The sequence below is a fragment of the Pleurodeles waltl genome, chromosome 1_2 (assembly GCF_031143425.1).
Source record: "Pleurodeles waltl isolate 20211129_DDA chromosome 1_2, aPleWal1.hap1.20221129, whole genome shotgun sequence".
In the NCBI taxonomy this organism is placed as follows: domain Eukaryota; kingdom Metazoa; phylum Chordata; class Amphibia; order Caudata; family Salamandridae; genus Pleurodeles; species Pleurodeles waltl.
Window position 1 is genome coordinate 153,906,400 of NC_090437.1, and position 16,503 is coordinate 153,922,902.

The 16,503-nt window shown below is 49.8% G+C and overlaps 1 protein-coding gene across 2 annotated transcripts in view; it reads right to left on the reverse strand.

Annotated features, from left to right (window-relative positions):
* The window catches only part of NAAA (N-acylethanolamine acid amidase), a 260,081-nt gene that overhangs the window by 96,456 nt on the left and 147,122 nt on the right, over positions 1–16,503 (reverse strand). The gene's annotated exons all lie outside the window — the stretch shown is intronic.

The following is a 16,503-nucleotide window of genomic DNA, read 5'->3' on the forward strand; positions in this document are numbered from 1 at the left end:
TAAGACAATCAGCCAAAACTACACCTTCCACTAGAGCATCTTGTTCTGTGGAAGAGAAGAGATCAGGTAGAGGATCACTGTCTTCTTCCTGTCCCTCATCAGTTGCCATGAGCAGGGTGAGATCAGCCCTGTCATAGTAGGGTTTCAGGCGATTGACATGGAGCACCCTAAGGGGACTCCTGGCAGTGCCTAAGTCAACTAAGTAGGTGACTTCACCCTTCTTTTCAACAATTATGTGGGGTCCACTCCATTTATCTTGGAGTGCTCTTGGGCCACAGGCTCCAAGACCCACACTTTCTGCCCTGGTTGGTACTGCACCAAAACAGCCTTCTGATCATGCCATTGCTTCTGGAGCTCTTGGCTGGCCTGAAGGTTTTTACTGGCCTTTTTCATATACTCAGCCATCCTTGATCTGAGGCCAAGTACATAATCCACAATATCTTGTTTTGGAGCTTTTAAAGGTTGTTCCCAACCCTCCTTGACAAGTGTTAGTGGACCCCTAACAGGGTGTCCAAAGAGGAGTTCAAAGGGGCTGAAGCCCACTCCTTTCTGGGGTACCTCCCTGTAGGCAAAAAGGAGGCATGGTAAAAGGATATCCCATCTCCTGCGGAGTTTTTCAGGGAGTCCCATAATCATGCCTTTGAGAGTTTTGTTAAATCTCTCCACCAGTCCATTTGTTTGTGGATGATAGGGTGTAGTGAACTTGTAAGTCACACCACACTCCTTCCACATGGCCTTTAAGTAAGCAGACATGAAATTGCTTCCCCTGTCTGATACTACTTCCTTTGGGAAGCCCACCCTAGAAAATATTCCCAGGAGGGCCTTTGCCACTGCAGGTGCTGTAGTGGTCCTTAAAGGAATTGCTTCAGGATATCTTGTGGCATGGTCCACTACCACTAAGATAAACCTATTGCCTGAAGCAGTAGGAGGGTCAAGGGGGCCAACTATGTCAACCCCTACCCTTTCAAAGGGAACCCCAACCACAGGCAGTGGAATAAGGGGTGCCTTTGGGGTGCCACCTGTCTTGCCACTGGCTTGACAGGTTTCACAGGACTTACAAAACTCTTTTGTGTCCTCAGACATTCTAGGCCAATGAAACAAGGGAACAAGCCTGTCCCAAGTTTTCATTTGTCCCAGATGTCCAGTTAGGGGAATGTCGTGGGCTAGAGTTAGGAGGAACTTTCTGTACTCCTGAGGAATCACTAACCTCCTGGCAGTTCCAGGTTTAGGATCCCTTGCTTCAGTGTACAAGAGGTTGTCCTCCCAGTAAACTCTGTGAGAGTCACTGACATCCCCATTAGCCTGTTTGACAGCTTGCTGTCTTAGACCCTCTAGTGTGGGACAGGTATGCTGTGCCACACTCAGCTCCTCCCTGGCAGGCCCCCCTTCACCCAAAATCTCAGCAGTGTCTGCTTCCAGCTCCTCTGGTGTAGGTTCTGCACAGGGTGGAAAATCTTCTTCCTCAGAAGTAGAATCCACTGTAGAGGGAGGGATAGTAGGAAGTGTTTTACTTCTACTAGCCCTAGCTTTAGGGAGCACTTGATCCATTGTTCCAGGATCCAAGTCACCCTGTCCTTTTTGCTTTTTGGCCTGAGCCCTTGTTAAAGCAAAAATATGCCCTGGGATGCCCAGCATTGCTTGCTCCACATCTGACCAAGCTGATGTCTCCAAATCATTCCCTAATAGACAGTCTACAGGTAAATCTGAAGCTACCACAACTTTCTTTGGACCAGTAACCCCCCCCCCAGTTGAGATTTACAACAGCCATGGGGTGGCTAAGTGTGTTGTTGTGAGCATCGGTTACTTGGTACTGGTGACCAAGTAGGTGTTGTTCAGGGTGGACCAGTTTCTCTATTACCATAGTCACACTGGCTCCAGTATCCCTGTGGGCCTGAACCTCAACACCATTTATTAGGGGTAGTTGCTTGTACTTATCCATGTTAAGGGGACAAGCAACCAAGGTGGCTAAATCAATAGCCCCCTCAGAGACTAACACAGCCTCTGTGGTCTCCCTAATCAGACCAACCCCAACTAAGTTACCAAAAGTGAGCCCAGCTACTCCCTTGGATTGGCTATTAGTAGGTTTGCTCCCACCACCACTGCTATTAGTAGGGACACTAGGTGTAGCAGTAGGGGTTGTAGTGGTAGGAGGCTTGGTGCTTTTCTTTGGACAACTGGGATCTGTTGTCCAATGGCCTTTTATTTTACATAAATAGCACCATGGTTTATTTTCTTTGTTTTTATTAGAAGAGGATTTGGGCCCACCACCCCCACCAGAGTGTTTTTGTGGGCCTGATGAAGACTCATTTTTAGATTTGTCCCCACCCTTGTCAGAAGACTTACCATCCTTCTTCTTGTTGCCATCTTTGTCACCCCCTGTATGAACTTTTCTGTTCACCCTTGTTCTGACCCATTTGTCTGCCTTCTTTCCCAATTCTTGGGGAGAGGTCAGATCAGAGTCCACCAAGTACTGGTGCAACAAATCAGACACACAATTATTAAGAATATGCTCTCTCAGGATCAAGTTATACAGGCTGTCATAATCAGTAACTTTACTGCCATGTAACCACCCCTCCAAGGCCTTCACTGAATGGTCAATGAAATCAACCCAGTCTTGTGAAGACTCCTTTTTGGTCTCTCTGAACTTTATCCTGTATTGTTCAGTGGTTAAGCCATAACCATCCAGGAGTGCATTCTTAAGAACTGTAAAATTATTGGCATCACTTTCTTTCACAGTAAGGAGCCTATCCCTACCTTTTCCACTAAATGATAGCCATAGGATAGCAGCCCACTGCCTTTGAGGGCCATCCTGTACAACACAGGCCCTCTCAAGTGCAGCAAACCACTTGTTAATGCCATCCCCCTCCTTATAAGGGGGAACTATCTTGTGCAGATTCCTAGAATCATGCTCTTTTGCAGGATGACTATTGGGAATACTGCTGCTGCCACCATGGGTTTCTAAACCCAGTTTCTGTCTCTCCTTCTCTACTTCTAAGGACTGTCTATCCAAATCCAGCTGTTGCTTCTTGAGCTTCAGTCTGGTTTGTTCCACTCTCAATCTATTGAGCTCCCTTTCTAACAATCTGTCATCAGGGTGGGTGGGAGGGACATGTCTTGAAACAGAAGTATGGTGAGAATGGACAGAAGGAGACCTGTCCCTTACAGAGGGCACCCTAACAGCTTGGTTAACAGAAACATCACTTCTACTGTGGTGAGAATGAATGCTCTTGCTATGATGTGAGACAACACTATCTGTATGGTGTGACTCTACATCAGTACCAACTATGCTAGACTGTCTAGTAATGGGCAGGCTCTGAAGTTTCTTTCCTGAATCTTTTCCTAGGGGTGTCCCTGGATCAGATTGGGAACCATTAGCTACTTTTTCAACAGATGGGGCCCTTTTGGCCTTATCTTGTTCTCTAAGCATGTTTAGCAATAATTCCAAGGAAGGATTCTTCCCTACACTCAAACCTCTTTCTACACAGAGACTCCTTGCTCCTTTCCAGCTAAGGTGGTCATATGCAAGTTTGGACAGATCAACATTTTGGCCTGTGCCAGACATTTTAGAAAGAGTTTAAGTGACAGAAAAAGTGATAAAAAAGTTTTTAGAGCTTTTAGAAAAGACAGAAAAAAAGCTTTTTAAACTTTTAAGAACTTTTAGAAAGTTTAGAAGTACTTTTCAGCACTTTAGAAAAGAGTGAAAAGAGGAAATGCAAAACTTTTTAGTTATGTGTACATACACTGAACTTGCTTTGTATATTTTTCTATTATGAAAAGTACAATGACAAGAGTGGTAAGTAGTCTCAAAGCACTTATCCCACCGCTGCACAACCAATGTAGGAGGCTGGACTGGCTTGTAGTGAGTACCTAGGGGTACTTACACCTTGCACCAGGCCCAGTTATCCCTTATTAGTGTATAGGGTGTCTAGCAGCATAGGCTGATAGATAATGGTAGCTTAGCAGAGCAGCTTAGGCTGAACCAGGAGACGAGTGAAGCTCCTACAGTACCACTAGTGTCATATGCACAATATCATAAGAAAACACAATACACAGATATACTAAAAATAAAGGTATTTTATTTTTATGACAATATGCCAAAAGTATCTCAGTGAGTACCCTCAGTATGAGGATAGCAAATATACACAAGATATATGTACACAATACCAAAATATGCAGTAATAGTATTAGAAAACAGTGCAAACAATGTATAGTTACAATAGGATGCAATGGAGACACATAACACAAACCATATACTCCAAAAGTGGAATGCGAACCACGAATGGACCCCAAACCTATGTGACCTTGTAGAGGGTCGCTGGGACTATTAGAAAATAGTAAGGGTTAGAAAAATAGCCCACCCCAAGACCCTGAAAAGTGAGTGCAAAGTGCACTAAAGTTCCCCAAAGGACATAGAAGTCGTGATAGGGGAATTCTGCAGGAAAGACACAAACCAACAATGCAACAACGATGGATTTCCAGTCGAGGGTACCTGTGGAACAAGGGGACCAAGTCCAAAAGTCACAAGCAAGTCGGAGATGGGCAGATGCCCAGGAAATGCCAGCTGTGGGTGCAAAGATGCTGCTACTGGACAGTAGAAGCGTAGGTTTCTGCAAGAACGACAAGGGCTAGAGACTTCCCCTTTGGAGGACGGATCCCTCACGCCGTGGAGAGTCGTGCAGAAGTGTTTTCCCGCCGAAAGACCGCCAACAAGCCTTGCTAGCTGCAAATCGTGCGGTTAGTGTTTTTGGATGCTGCTATGGCCCAGGAGGGACCAGGATGTCGCCAATTGCGTCTGGGGACAGAGGGGGCGTCGAGCAAGACAAGGAGCCCTCTCAGCAGCAGGCAGCACCCGCAGAAGTGCCAGAAACAGGCACTACGAGGATGCGTGAAACGGTGCTCACCCGAAGTCGCACAAAGGAGTCCCACGTCGCCGGAGAACAACTTAGGAGGTCGTGCAATGCAGGTTAGAGTGCCGTGGACCCAGGCTGGACTGTGCACAAAGGATTTCCGCCGGAAGTGCACGGAGGCCGGAGTAGCTGCAAAAGTCGCGGTTTACAGCAATGCAGTCTGGCGTGGGGAGGCAAGGACTTACCTCCACCAAACTTGGGCTGAAGAGTCACTGGACTGTGGGAGTCACTTGGACAGAGTTGCTGGATTCAAGGGACCTCGCTCGTCGTGCTGAGAGGAGACCCAAGGTACCGGTGATGCAGTTCTTTGGTGCCTGCGGTTGCAGGGGGACGATTCCGTCGACCCACGGGAGATTTCTTCAGAGCTTCTAGTGCAGAGAGGAGGCAGACTACCCCCACAGCATGCACCACCAGGAAAACAGTCGAGAAGGCGGCAGGATCAGCGTTACAGAGTTGCAGTAGTCGTCTTTGCTACTATGTTGCAGTTTTGCAGGCTTTCAGCGCGGTCAGCAGTCGATTCCTTGGCAGAAGGTGAAGAGAGAGATGCAGAGGAACTCGGATGAGCTCTTGCATTCGTTATCTAAGGAAGTCCCTAAATAGCCAGAAAAGAGGGTTTGGCTACCTAGGAGAGAGGATAGGCTAGCAACACCTGAAGGAGCCTATCAGAAGGAGTCTCTGACGTCACCTGTTGGCACTGGCCACTCAGAGCAGTCCAGTGTGCCAGCAGCACCTCTGTTTCCAAGATGGCAGAGGTCTGGAGAACACTGGAGGAGCTCTGGACACCTCCCAGGGGAGGTGCAGGTCAGGGGAGTGGTCACTCCCCTTTCCTTTGTCCAGTTTCGCGCCAGTGCAGGGCTAAGGGGTCCCTGAACCGGTGTAGACTGGCTTATGCAGAAATGGGCACCATGTGTGCCCATGAAAGCATTTCCAAAGGCTGGGGGAGGCTACTCCTCCCCTGCCTTCACACCATTTTCCAAAGGGAGAGGGTGTAACACCCTCTCTCAGAGGAAGTCCTTTGTTCTGCCATCCTGGGCCAGGCCTGGCTGGACCCCAGGAGGGCAGATGCCTGTCTGAGGGGTTTGCAGCAGCTGCAGTGAAACCCCGGGAAAGGCAGTTTGGCAGTACCAAGGTCTGTGCTACAGACCACTGGGATCATGGGATTGTGCCAACTATGCCAGGATGGTATAGAGGGGGCAATTCAATGATCATAGACATATTACATGGCCATATTCGGAGTTACCATTGTGAAGCTACATATAGGTAGTGACCTATATGTAGTGCACGCGTGTAATGGTGTCCCCGTACTCACAAAGTCCGGGGAATTGGCCCTGAACTAGTGCCAGGGTGCCCACACACTAAGTAACTTAGCACCCAACCTTTACCAGGTAAAGGTTAGACATATAGGTGACTTATAAGTTACTTAAGTGCAGTGTAAAATGGCTGTGAAATAACATGGACGTTATTTCACTCAGGCTGCAGTGGCAGGCCTGTGTAAGAAATGTCAGAGCTCCCTATGGGTGGCAAAAGAAATGCTGCAGCCCATAGGGATCTCCTGGAACCCCAATACCCTGGGTACCTCAGTACCATATACTAGGGAATTATAAGGGTGTTCCAGTAAGCCAATGTAAATTGGTAAAGTTGGTCACTAGCCTGTTAGTGACAATTTGAAAGAAATGAGAGAGCATAACCACTGAGGTTCTGATTAGCAGAGCCTCAGTGAGACAGTTAGTCATAACACAGGTAACACATTCAGGCACACTTATGAGCACTGGGGCCCTGACTAGCAGGGTCCCAGTGACACATACAACTAAAACAACATATATACAGTGAAAAATGGGGGTAACATGCCAGGCAAGATGGTACTTTCCTACAAGGAGGTCCTGATGTTTGAGAACAATAGGATAGTGACCTACCCGGACTACACCAAGTGGGATCAGGAACAGTGTAAATCCTTCTTGCCTGTCAATCAAAAGCAGAGGTTAATGCAACTGAAGTATATGCTCCTGTACCCATCAAAATTGAGGTCTGGGACTGGTTGGAATTGTGGGACATAGCTTTGCTGGGGAGGAATGGTGGAGATCCTGAAAGAGCAGGCAGGAGGAGCCCAGAAGGGGAAAGGACCCATTGGGGTAGAAAGAAGACAGAGAACCAGGCCACTGGTAAAATGACGTTACAGAAGGATGGCTCCAAACAGGTAATGGCAGTGGGGGACACACAAGAGTCTCCCGGGAGAGATCCTCCTCTATCCCAGTCGGGCCTGGCAGGCCACAGTCTGGCACTTTTAGCAGATACCATCCCTGAAACATTGTTGTCTGAACCAGAAAACTTGTGGCCAAGCGTTTGCTTACCTCCTCACCTGATGTCTATTGGGCGCTTTCCAGACTGGTGGCTGAATGTGCGAATGTCGGTAATGTATGTAGGTGTGTGGTGGGTGGCCACTGCCTTCTTGCTTTTGTCTTCTTAACTCCTCCTTGCTTTCCCACTGCCCCTTTCTCTTAATTGCTTTCTCAGTTCCTACTAATATCTCCCCTTCCCTTTTTATCCAGTGGGGTGGGAGAAGGCGTTTTTGCCAGCAAGGCTGGCTGAAATGTGGCTTGGCATTGCCTTGTTCCTGTTAGATAGGTGACAGTGTTGGTCATGGCACTTATATTGGGTGGATGCGTGTAGGCTTTAGTTCTTCCTATACTTGAACGTGGGTGGGAGGTGGTTTCTCATTGCCTGCGATTTTTGACCTGGGGTGCATGGGGCCAGGACTCTTACACAAAGCGGTATAGGGTGTTGTCCTTTTTGAAATGGCACAAGGTTGACGTGACCTGTCTGCAGGAGACGCGTCTGGGTGATGCGGAAGCCAGAAAAATAGCTAAGAAATAGAAGGGTTAGCTCTATCATGCTTCGCATTCCACATATGCCAGGGATATTCAGATTTGGGTGTTGCGTGGGACTGCTTTTTCTTTGACATACTAGAACGTGGGGGGTCGATATGTACTCATTCAGGGACTGCTAGATGGGAAGGATATATCCATCCTAACTACTTATGCTTCTAAAACAGGTGACCTGGATTTCTTTTATGACATACCTGAGTAGGTTAAGCAGGGCGTGAAAGCGCCTCTGTTGTGGTTGGGGGATTTCAACGGCGTGCTGAATTGGGAACTAGACAGACATCCACCACGTTGGGAATGAAGTCCCGCATGACTGAAGCCATTCATTTGGTAATGACTAATTTGGGATTGACTGATGTGTGGTGGTCGTGCTTTCTGCACGGTCGGGATTACACTTGCCGCTCCCTTACGCATAATACATTTAGTAAGTTAGATAGGGTGCTGTTGGCTGGGCTATCGGCAGATGAGAGAGCGACAGTATCCTACTGGGTCAGATTCCGATCAGACCATATCCCAATTTAGGTGTGACTTCAACTGGGGGGGGCTGTGCTAGAACAGAGATAACCCTGAAGGTTCCCGGTGGATGTCCTCACAGGAGTCGAAGGGAGGGAGTCACTGGCCCTAAAGCTGACTGTATATGTGGCACATAATTAGGGAAGTATATCCACTAGGGCCACTGAGTGGAGGCCATGAAGGCAGTGCTCTATGGGCATTGTGTGGGGTTGAGGTGTGGAGTGCAGAGGAAGTTGGGGAGAGAGCTCAAAGAAAGAGACTGACCTCGTGGGACTGCAGACCAGGGATGTAGTAGCTGCAGAGGCTCGGAGGAAGGAAGCAGTCATGCACTGTCACATAGCAGATATTTAGGACACGCTGGACAGGTTTACATGAACACAGTATCGACAGTGCCTCACAGGAGGTTGACAAATCTGGGCGGCTTCTGGCATGGATTTTGCATAGGGAGGCAGTGGTGGCTCCGGTTCATCTGAGAGCGCCAGATGAAGCCATAAAGGTCACACAGACTGAAGTGATAGAAACATTTAAGCAACATCTGAAAGGGGTTTATAAGAGGGACACGGGGATCACACTGGCAGGGATCCAGAGTTTTCTGGAGCATCTTACACTCCTGACAGTGCGGGAAGAGATGAGTCTTGAGTTGGACTCTGACCCCACATTGAAAAAACTGAGGGAGGCACAGAAGTTGCCTCCGAAACATAAAGTGCCAGGAGGGGGTGGGTTCCCTGCTGAATTATGTCAAGCTTACTGAACAACCTATACTGAGGGTCTCTCTGAGGTTTACGTGGAGGCGCAAGACATTTTAATGCTGCCACTAACCGTGAGGGAAGGGGAGATATGCATGATGCCTAAACCTGGAGAGGACGCGATCTACCCTGCGGTCGCTTACTATGTTAAATACCGATGTGAAGGTTCTTTTTAAGATATTGGCTGGCTGCCTGAGCCCTGTTGTGGGCGGGTTGGTACACGTTGCTCAATGTGGGTTTATCCCAGGCCATAACACTGGTTTGAACCTGAGAAGATTCACATACATTATGCATGAGTAGAAAGTTGGATGGGGAGATGGCCTTGGTGGAAGTGGATATAGAAAAGGCATTTGATATGGTTGATTGGGGGGACCTCCAGGAGGTTATGCAGGTGTTTTGGTTTAGACCGAAGTTCAGATCCTGGCTCTGGCTACTTTACACGAGTCCAAGTGCAAGGGTTAGAGTGGGGACATACCGCTCTGACTGCTGGGAGCTGGGATGGGGCACTTGGCAGAGTTGTGGGAGATTACGGACCGTGCGTTTCTTCAAAAGGGACTATCGGCTATCTGTATTCACAAGGGACGACCGCCGCAACCGGTTACGCGATTCACAGTGTTTGCGGCACGAGTAGAAATGAGTTTACACCACTCTTGATGTACAAGTTACTTACCTTCGGTAACAAAATATTTGGTAAAGACATATTCTAGTTGCATATTCCTTACCTTAGTATTTTCCCCCAGGCGTTAGACTGGATCTGGAGATTTTTCTTCGAGCAATACCCTTGTGCCTCGGTAGGTGGCATCGGTCGACTCCGCTAGCATCGTAGGCGTGGTGGTCGCGGTGATGACGTTGGGAGAAGTACATAGACACCACCCTCTCGCAGTGACATCAGTTTCTTTTAACGACTTTCCACACCATAGCACAGAGCCACTAAGAACACTGAGATTGGTGCGCCAGAGCTAAGGACCTGAAAGGGGGAATCCCTGTCCCTAGAAATCAGTTTGCAAGCGGGGAGGATGGGTGGCCGGTAAGGAATCCGCAACTAGAATATGTCTTTACCTGATATTTCGTTACCGAAGGTAAGTAACTTGTACATCTGATAGAGACTTCTAGATGCAGATTCCTTACCTTAGAATAGATACCCAAGCAATGCCATCCTCGGTGGTGGGCTGCGAACCAAGATCACACTGTAGGACTGAACGACCAAAATAGCCATCTCGACGGACCTGACTGTCCAGGCAGTAGTGCTTAGCAAATGTGTGCAGGGACGCCCACATAGCAGCCTGGCAGAAATCCATGACAGGAACTCTGCGTGCTAACGCAGTGGAAGCAGGAGTTGCTCTGGTGGAATTAGCACGCAAGCCTTCAGGAGTTTGCTTTTTGGCCGAAGTGTAGCACATTTTGATGAAAAGCAGCACCCATACATAGATGGTACGCTTTTGCACCCGTATACCCAACGAAGTGTTGATCGTCCACCTGGAAATCTTTAGTACGATTGAGGTAGAACGCCAACGCTCTTTTTGGGTCCAGATGGTTGAGTCTCTCCTCCTCATGGGAAGGATGTGTGGGTGCGTAGAAAGTAGGCAAAGTGATGGACTGGCCTACATGAAAGGGTGTTACCACCTTAGGAAGGAAGGAAGCCCTAGTGGACAACACAACTTTGTCAGGGTGCACAGACAAGTATGGAGGCTTTGAGGAAAGGGTCTGTAGCTCACTCACCCTGCGAGCAGAGGTGATAGCAACCAGAAAGAGAGTTTTGAAGGTGAAGAACCACAAGGGACAATTATGCATTGGCTCAAAGGGGGTACACATCAAATAAGTAAGTACAAGATTAAGGTTCCACCGAGGCATGATAAATGGAGTGGGAGGAAATAAATGGGTGAGCCCTTTTAGGAATCTACTCACAATAGGAGATTTAAAGAGTGAGGGCTGATCAGGTAGCCTAAGAAAGGCCGAAATGGCAGATAAATACCCTTTAAGGGTGTCCAAAGCAGAGCCCTGCTGGGGTAAAGAAAGAATAAACAGAAGAACCTCGGCTAGAGGGGCAGAAAGGGGATCAACAGATTTGTTTGTACACCATGCCACAAATGTATTCCAACGACTGGCGTATACAGTTTTAGTTGATGGACGCCTGGCTGCCAAGATAACATTGCAGACTTCGGGTGGAAGGGCAAAAGCCGTCAACTGTTGCCTCTCAATCTCTACGCATGAAGGTGGAGGTTGGACAGGTTTGGGTGAAGAACCGTCCCTTGTTGCTGCGACATAAGATCCGCCCGAAGAGGCAGTCTGAGTGGAGGATCGATGGACATGCTCAATAGCTCTGGATACCACACTCTTTGAGCCCAGTCCGGAGCCACCAAGATGACTTGGGCCTGGTCGTTCCTGATTTTCTTGAGAACTCTGGGCAGAAGAGGGATAGGCAGGAAGACGTAAAGGAGGCCGGAGTTCCACTCGAGACAAAAAGCATTTCCGAGCGAGTGCTGCCTTGGAAACTCCAATGTGCAAAACAGCTGACACTGCTCGTTCTCTGCGGAGGGGAACAGATCTAACCAAAGCTCTCCCCACTGCTGAAAGAGACCTTGCGCTACCTCCAGATGGTGACGCCATTCGTGATCGGCTGTGCATCGACGACTGAGTTCGTCCGCTCTGGCTTTGAGGGAGCCCGCCAGATGTTGAACCATCAGTGTAATGCCGTGATTTTCCAGCCATGTCCAGAGGCGTAGTGCCTCCTGACAAAGGGTCCAGGACTCTACTCCGCCCTGTTTGTTGGAGTACCACAGGGCGGTAGTATTTGTCCGTGAAGACCTGCACTACTTTCCCTTTGAGAGAGGGAAGGAATGCTTTCAACGCAAGTCTGATCGCCCGGAGCTCCAGCAGATTTATATGGAGCCCTGACTCCGCCGGAGACCAGAGGCCTCTGATCTCCGCCTCTCCCATGTGGCCACCCCAACCCAGAAGTGACGCATCTGTCACTATAGAGAGATCTGGTTGGGGAAGGGAGAGGGATCTGCCATGAACCCAAAGTAGATTCTAAAGCCACCACTGCATGTCTTTTGCAGTTCCCTCCGAGATCTGGACCAGGTCGGAGAGATTCCCCATATGCTGAGCCCACTGGAACTTCAGGTCCCACTGCAGAGCCCGCATATGCCATCTGGCATGTGTTACTAGCAGGATGCAAGAGGCCATGAGGCCCAGCAGCCTCAGAGTCCGTCTCAACGAAACCCCAGACCAAGGCCGAAAGATCGGAATCATAGCCTGAATGTCTTGGACTCGTTTTTCTGGAGGGTCAGCCCGAAACTGCACTGTGTCTAGAACGGCCCGATAAAAAGGAGCGACTGAGAGGGAGTCAGGTGTGACTTCGGCATGTTGATAATGAACATGTGCAGGAAGTTTGCCGTAGTCTAGGAGATGACTTTCTCGGGAGAGTCTGCCTTCAGCAGCCAGTCATTGAGGCAGAGGAAGACTTAAACCCCTAGCCTGCGCAGATGAGCTGCAACCACCGCCAACACTTTTGTGAACACCCGAGGGGCGCTGGTAAGGCCGAAGGGGAGCACGGTAAACTGAAGGGAGCTCATGACCTACCACAAATCGTAGGTAACGTCTATGGGCAGGCAGGATGGGGATGTGGAAATAAGAGTCCTGCAAGTCCAACGCTACCATCCAGTCTCCTGGGTCTAGGGCAGACAGAATCTGAGCCAGGGTGAGCATTCTGAATTTTGCCTTCTTGAGGAAGTAGTTTAGGTCCCGAAGGTCTAGGATAGGACGTAAGCCCTTGTCCTTCTTTGGTATCAGAAAGTAGCAGGAATAACAACCACAACCTACTTCTGGCACAGGGACCTTTTCTATAGCTACCTTGGCCAAGAGAGCAGCGACTTCCTGGTGGAGAAGTGCCAAATGATCCTCCAGAAGGTGATTGAAGGATGGTGGCATGGGTGGTGAAGCAGATTCGAAAGGGAGGCAGTAGCCCTTTCAAACTATCTGCAAAACCCACCCGTCCGTGGTGATATGTTCCCAGTGGGGCAGGTGATGGCGAATCCTGCCACCAACTGGACGGGAGTGAGGGGATAAACTAGGAGGGTTTGAAGGCTGCAGCGGGGGCAGAGGTGGACTGGACAGACCTCTGGTTCCCTGTCCCATGGCCACATGGGATTCAGCGTCCTCGGCCAAGCATAGGCTGACCAGCGTGCGAAGCACGGTGGCTGTGTGGAGGACGCGACAGGGCGATCTTTCCGTGTCCACGAAAGGGGCGAAAAGCGGTCTATGGTGGGCGATGGGCTGAGGAAAGACCAAGGGACTGAACCATAGCCCGGGAATCCTTGAATCGCTCCAAGGCCAAGTCCGCTTTGACTCTGAGGAAGCAGGTGCCATCAAAGGGCATGTCCATGGTATCTGTTGGAAATCCCCCCAAAAAACTGAAGTACGTAACCAGGCGTGGTGCCGTAAGGCCACTGTCGTAGCAACCGATCTGCCCAGCGAGTCGGTCGTATCCAGCCCACAAGGGATTGTGAACTTTGCGGCGTCTCTCCCATCGTTCACAGCTTGGGAGACAATAGCACGGGCTTCCTCTGGTACCTGGGGCAGGACTTGTGCAACCCTAGTCCACAAAGAGTGGGTATAGCAGCCCAAAAGGCATGCAGTGTGTACAGACTGCAGCGCAAGACTGGATGAAGAAAACAACTTCTTGCCAAACTGTTCCAGCCTTTTGGATTCCCTATCCAGGGGTGCGGAAGTGAACGCGCCTGAAGAAGAGGAAGATTGGATAACAAGACTCTCAGGCGTGGGTTGTTAGGACAGGAATTCAGGGTCGTTCGGAGCGGGCCGATGACGGCGTGCAATAGTCCTGTTCACAGGACCCTCTGTGTTGGGTTTGGACCATGTACCCAAAAGGACATCGGTGAGGGCTTCATTAAATGGCAAAAGGGGTTCTGAAGTAGAAGCCCCGGGCTGAAGCACCTCCGCCAGGAGATTAGACCTGACCTCTACAGTAGGAAGCTCAAGGTCAAGGACCTTAGCTGCCCTACTGACCACCATACCATAAGTTGCTCCCTCCGCCGTAGCCACGGTAGGAGGAGACAGCATGCCAGTGTCAGGAGAAGTATCCAGACCACTGGCTTCTCCCAATTCCTGTGCCCAGTCCATAGTAGGGTCATCCTAGTATTCATAAGGGTCCAGGGACCCCTCCAATTCCTCCCCATATTCGTACCCACAGGAGAAAGGGTCCGAATCCGACCTGGGGCTAATAAGCCCCATCAAAGCTGAAGGTGGCATCGGCCGACGCTGCTACGACTCTGAGTCGTCGGGGATAAGAATTCAGTTGACGTCAACAGTGGGCACCACCGACGTCGGGAGCGCTGATAATTGACCCAGAGCTGGGGAAGGTCTCAAGGGTGCGACTGGCACCGGTGCAGATCCACGCACGGATCCGGAGGTGAACTCGGTGGCCGGGGCCGAAGCCGCCGGCACGGAACCTGAAGGCCCCTCAACCGAACCCCTTAGGCCCGAAGGCACCGTATCAGGGTCAGCCCGCAAATGGCCTCGTAAAACTCTTTTAGTTGGGCGGGGGTTGCTCAGGCTCCGGGAAACTCGGGGAAGTGCAGAGCCGACCCAGACGCAGGCTCTGACCCGAGGATTTAGAAGAAGACGAGTGGTGATGACTCTGCGACCGATCTCGAGACCTTCCTCTCGAACGAGACCTGGACCTACGCGGAGTCGAGTGTCGGGCCGCCATTAGCTTTAGGGACCGCTCCCTCAAAGCCTTCAGGTGCATGGCCCGGCACTCGGAGCACGACTTTGGGTCGTGGTCGCGCTCGAGGCATCACAGACAAACGCGATGAGGATCCGTCACAGACATCGTCCGATGGCAGTCCTCACAAGGCTTTAACCAAAGTCGCACAGAAAAAACTCTGCAAAACGGTCAAATTCGGCCAAAAATTATCCAGGGTAGCTCTTCTCCGTATCAGCGCGGGGCGCGGAAAGAAAAGAACTGATGTCACTGCGCGAGGGCGGCATCTATGTACTACTACCGACGTCATCACGGCGACCACAACGCCTATGAGGCCTGCAGAGTCGACCAACGCCACCTACCGACGCGCAAGAGTATTGCTTGAAGAAAAATCTCCAGATTCAGTCTGACGCCTGGGGGAAAATTCTAAGGTAAGGAATCTGCAACTAGAAGCCTCTATCAGATGTATCTTATACAAACAGTACAATGGACATAGGCCACATGTTGTGCCCTGTTTTGTATAGTAAGTATGAGATGGATTGATACTAGTAGAGTTTGACTCTATGGATGGGACCTCTCTTTCTAAATTTTTTAACGCCTGAGTCAGGGTAGGCATTAGGGGACCTGTGGGCCTATTTCTATGGTGGAACACCATGGAATAAGCCCACAGGTGCCCTCCCCAGGCCCCAGGGACACTCCCACCCACATCAGAGGGACAGTGGAAGATGGGGGACCCCATCCCAGGTAAGTACAGGTATGTATTTTATTTTATTTCTTAAAGTGCAATAGGGGACCCTGAACTGGGCCCCCATTCATGGCACAGGGTGCAATGGCCATGCCCAGGGGACCCTGGTCCCCTGTGCTGGCCATTGGGGTGGTGGGCATGACTCCTGTCTTTTCTAAGACAGGAGTCATGCGGTATGTATGGTTTTGCATCAGAAAATGACTGTAGGCAGGTTAGAGTAGTTTATTTTTTTACTCTAACCTGCCTAATGTTATTTTTTGGTGCAAAACCCCCTTCTTCCATACCGCCAGACCCAGCCGACTAACGTAATTCTTTTTACACTGGCCTACCCTTTGCACCGGCTTGCACCATTCCATAAATATGGTGCCTGGCTGGTGCACAGAAATAGTGCAAATCGGTGCTAAACATTTTGGTGCAAAACTACGTTAGTGCAGCTTTGCCCCAAAAAGAATAAATCAGGGCCTTGGTATCTCTACTGTAAAAGGCCATGGAGACAGACGTGGTCCATGGGCCGTTGCAAGCTCGGGAGGCCTGGGAAATGGACTTGGGTGAACCTATGGTAGACAAGGAATGGGCGAGAGTGTGCACTCTGATTCGGACAGTCTCTGGTAGCGTGTGGTTTAAGCTTGTTTTTTTTTATTTCCTACATCGCACTTATATGACGCAATTGCAACCTAATCCCTGACCGTCCCTCTTCCCGCCCTTGCTGCAAGTTTGTTGTGGCAGATTTTATGCACTTGACATGGGGTGTCCCATGGTGTGTGTGTACTAGACTAGGGTAGTGAAACGCATTGCACACAGCACAGCATTGCAGAGTGTTCTCACACTCCAGTTCTGCCTATGGGGCGATATAGTGAGACCCAATGGCACAAAAATGGCTAACAAAAAAATTAAACTAGCAATGGCTAGGAGGCGCATTGTGATTGTAAGGATGGCGCAGGTGGCACTGGTCCCTGGATTGTTGGGAGAAAAATGTGATGGAATGGTCCCT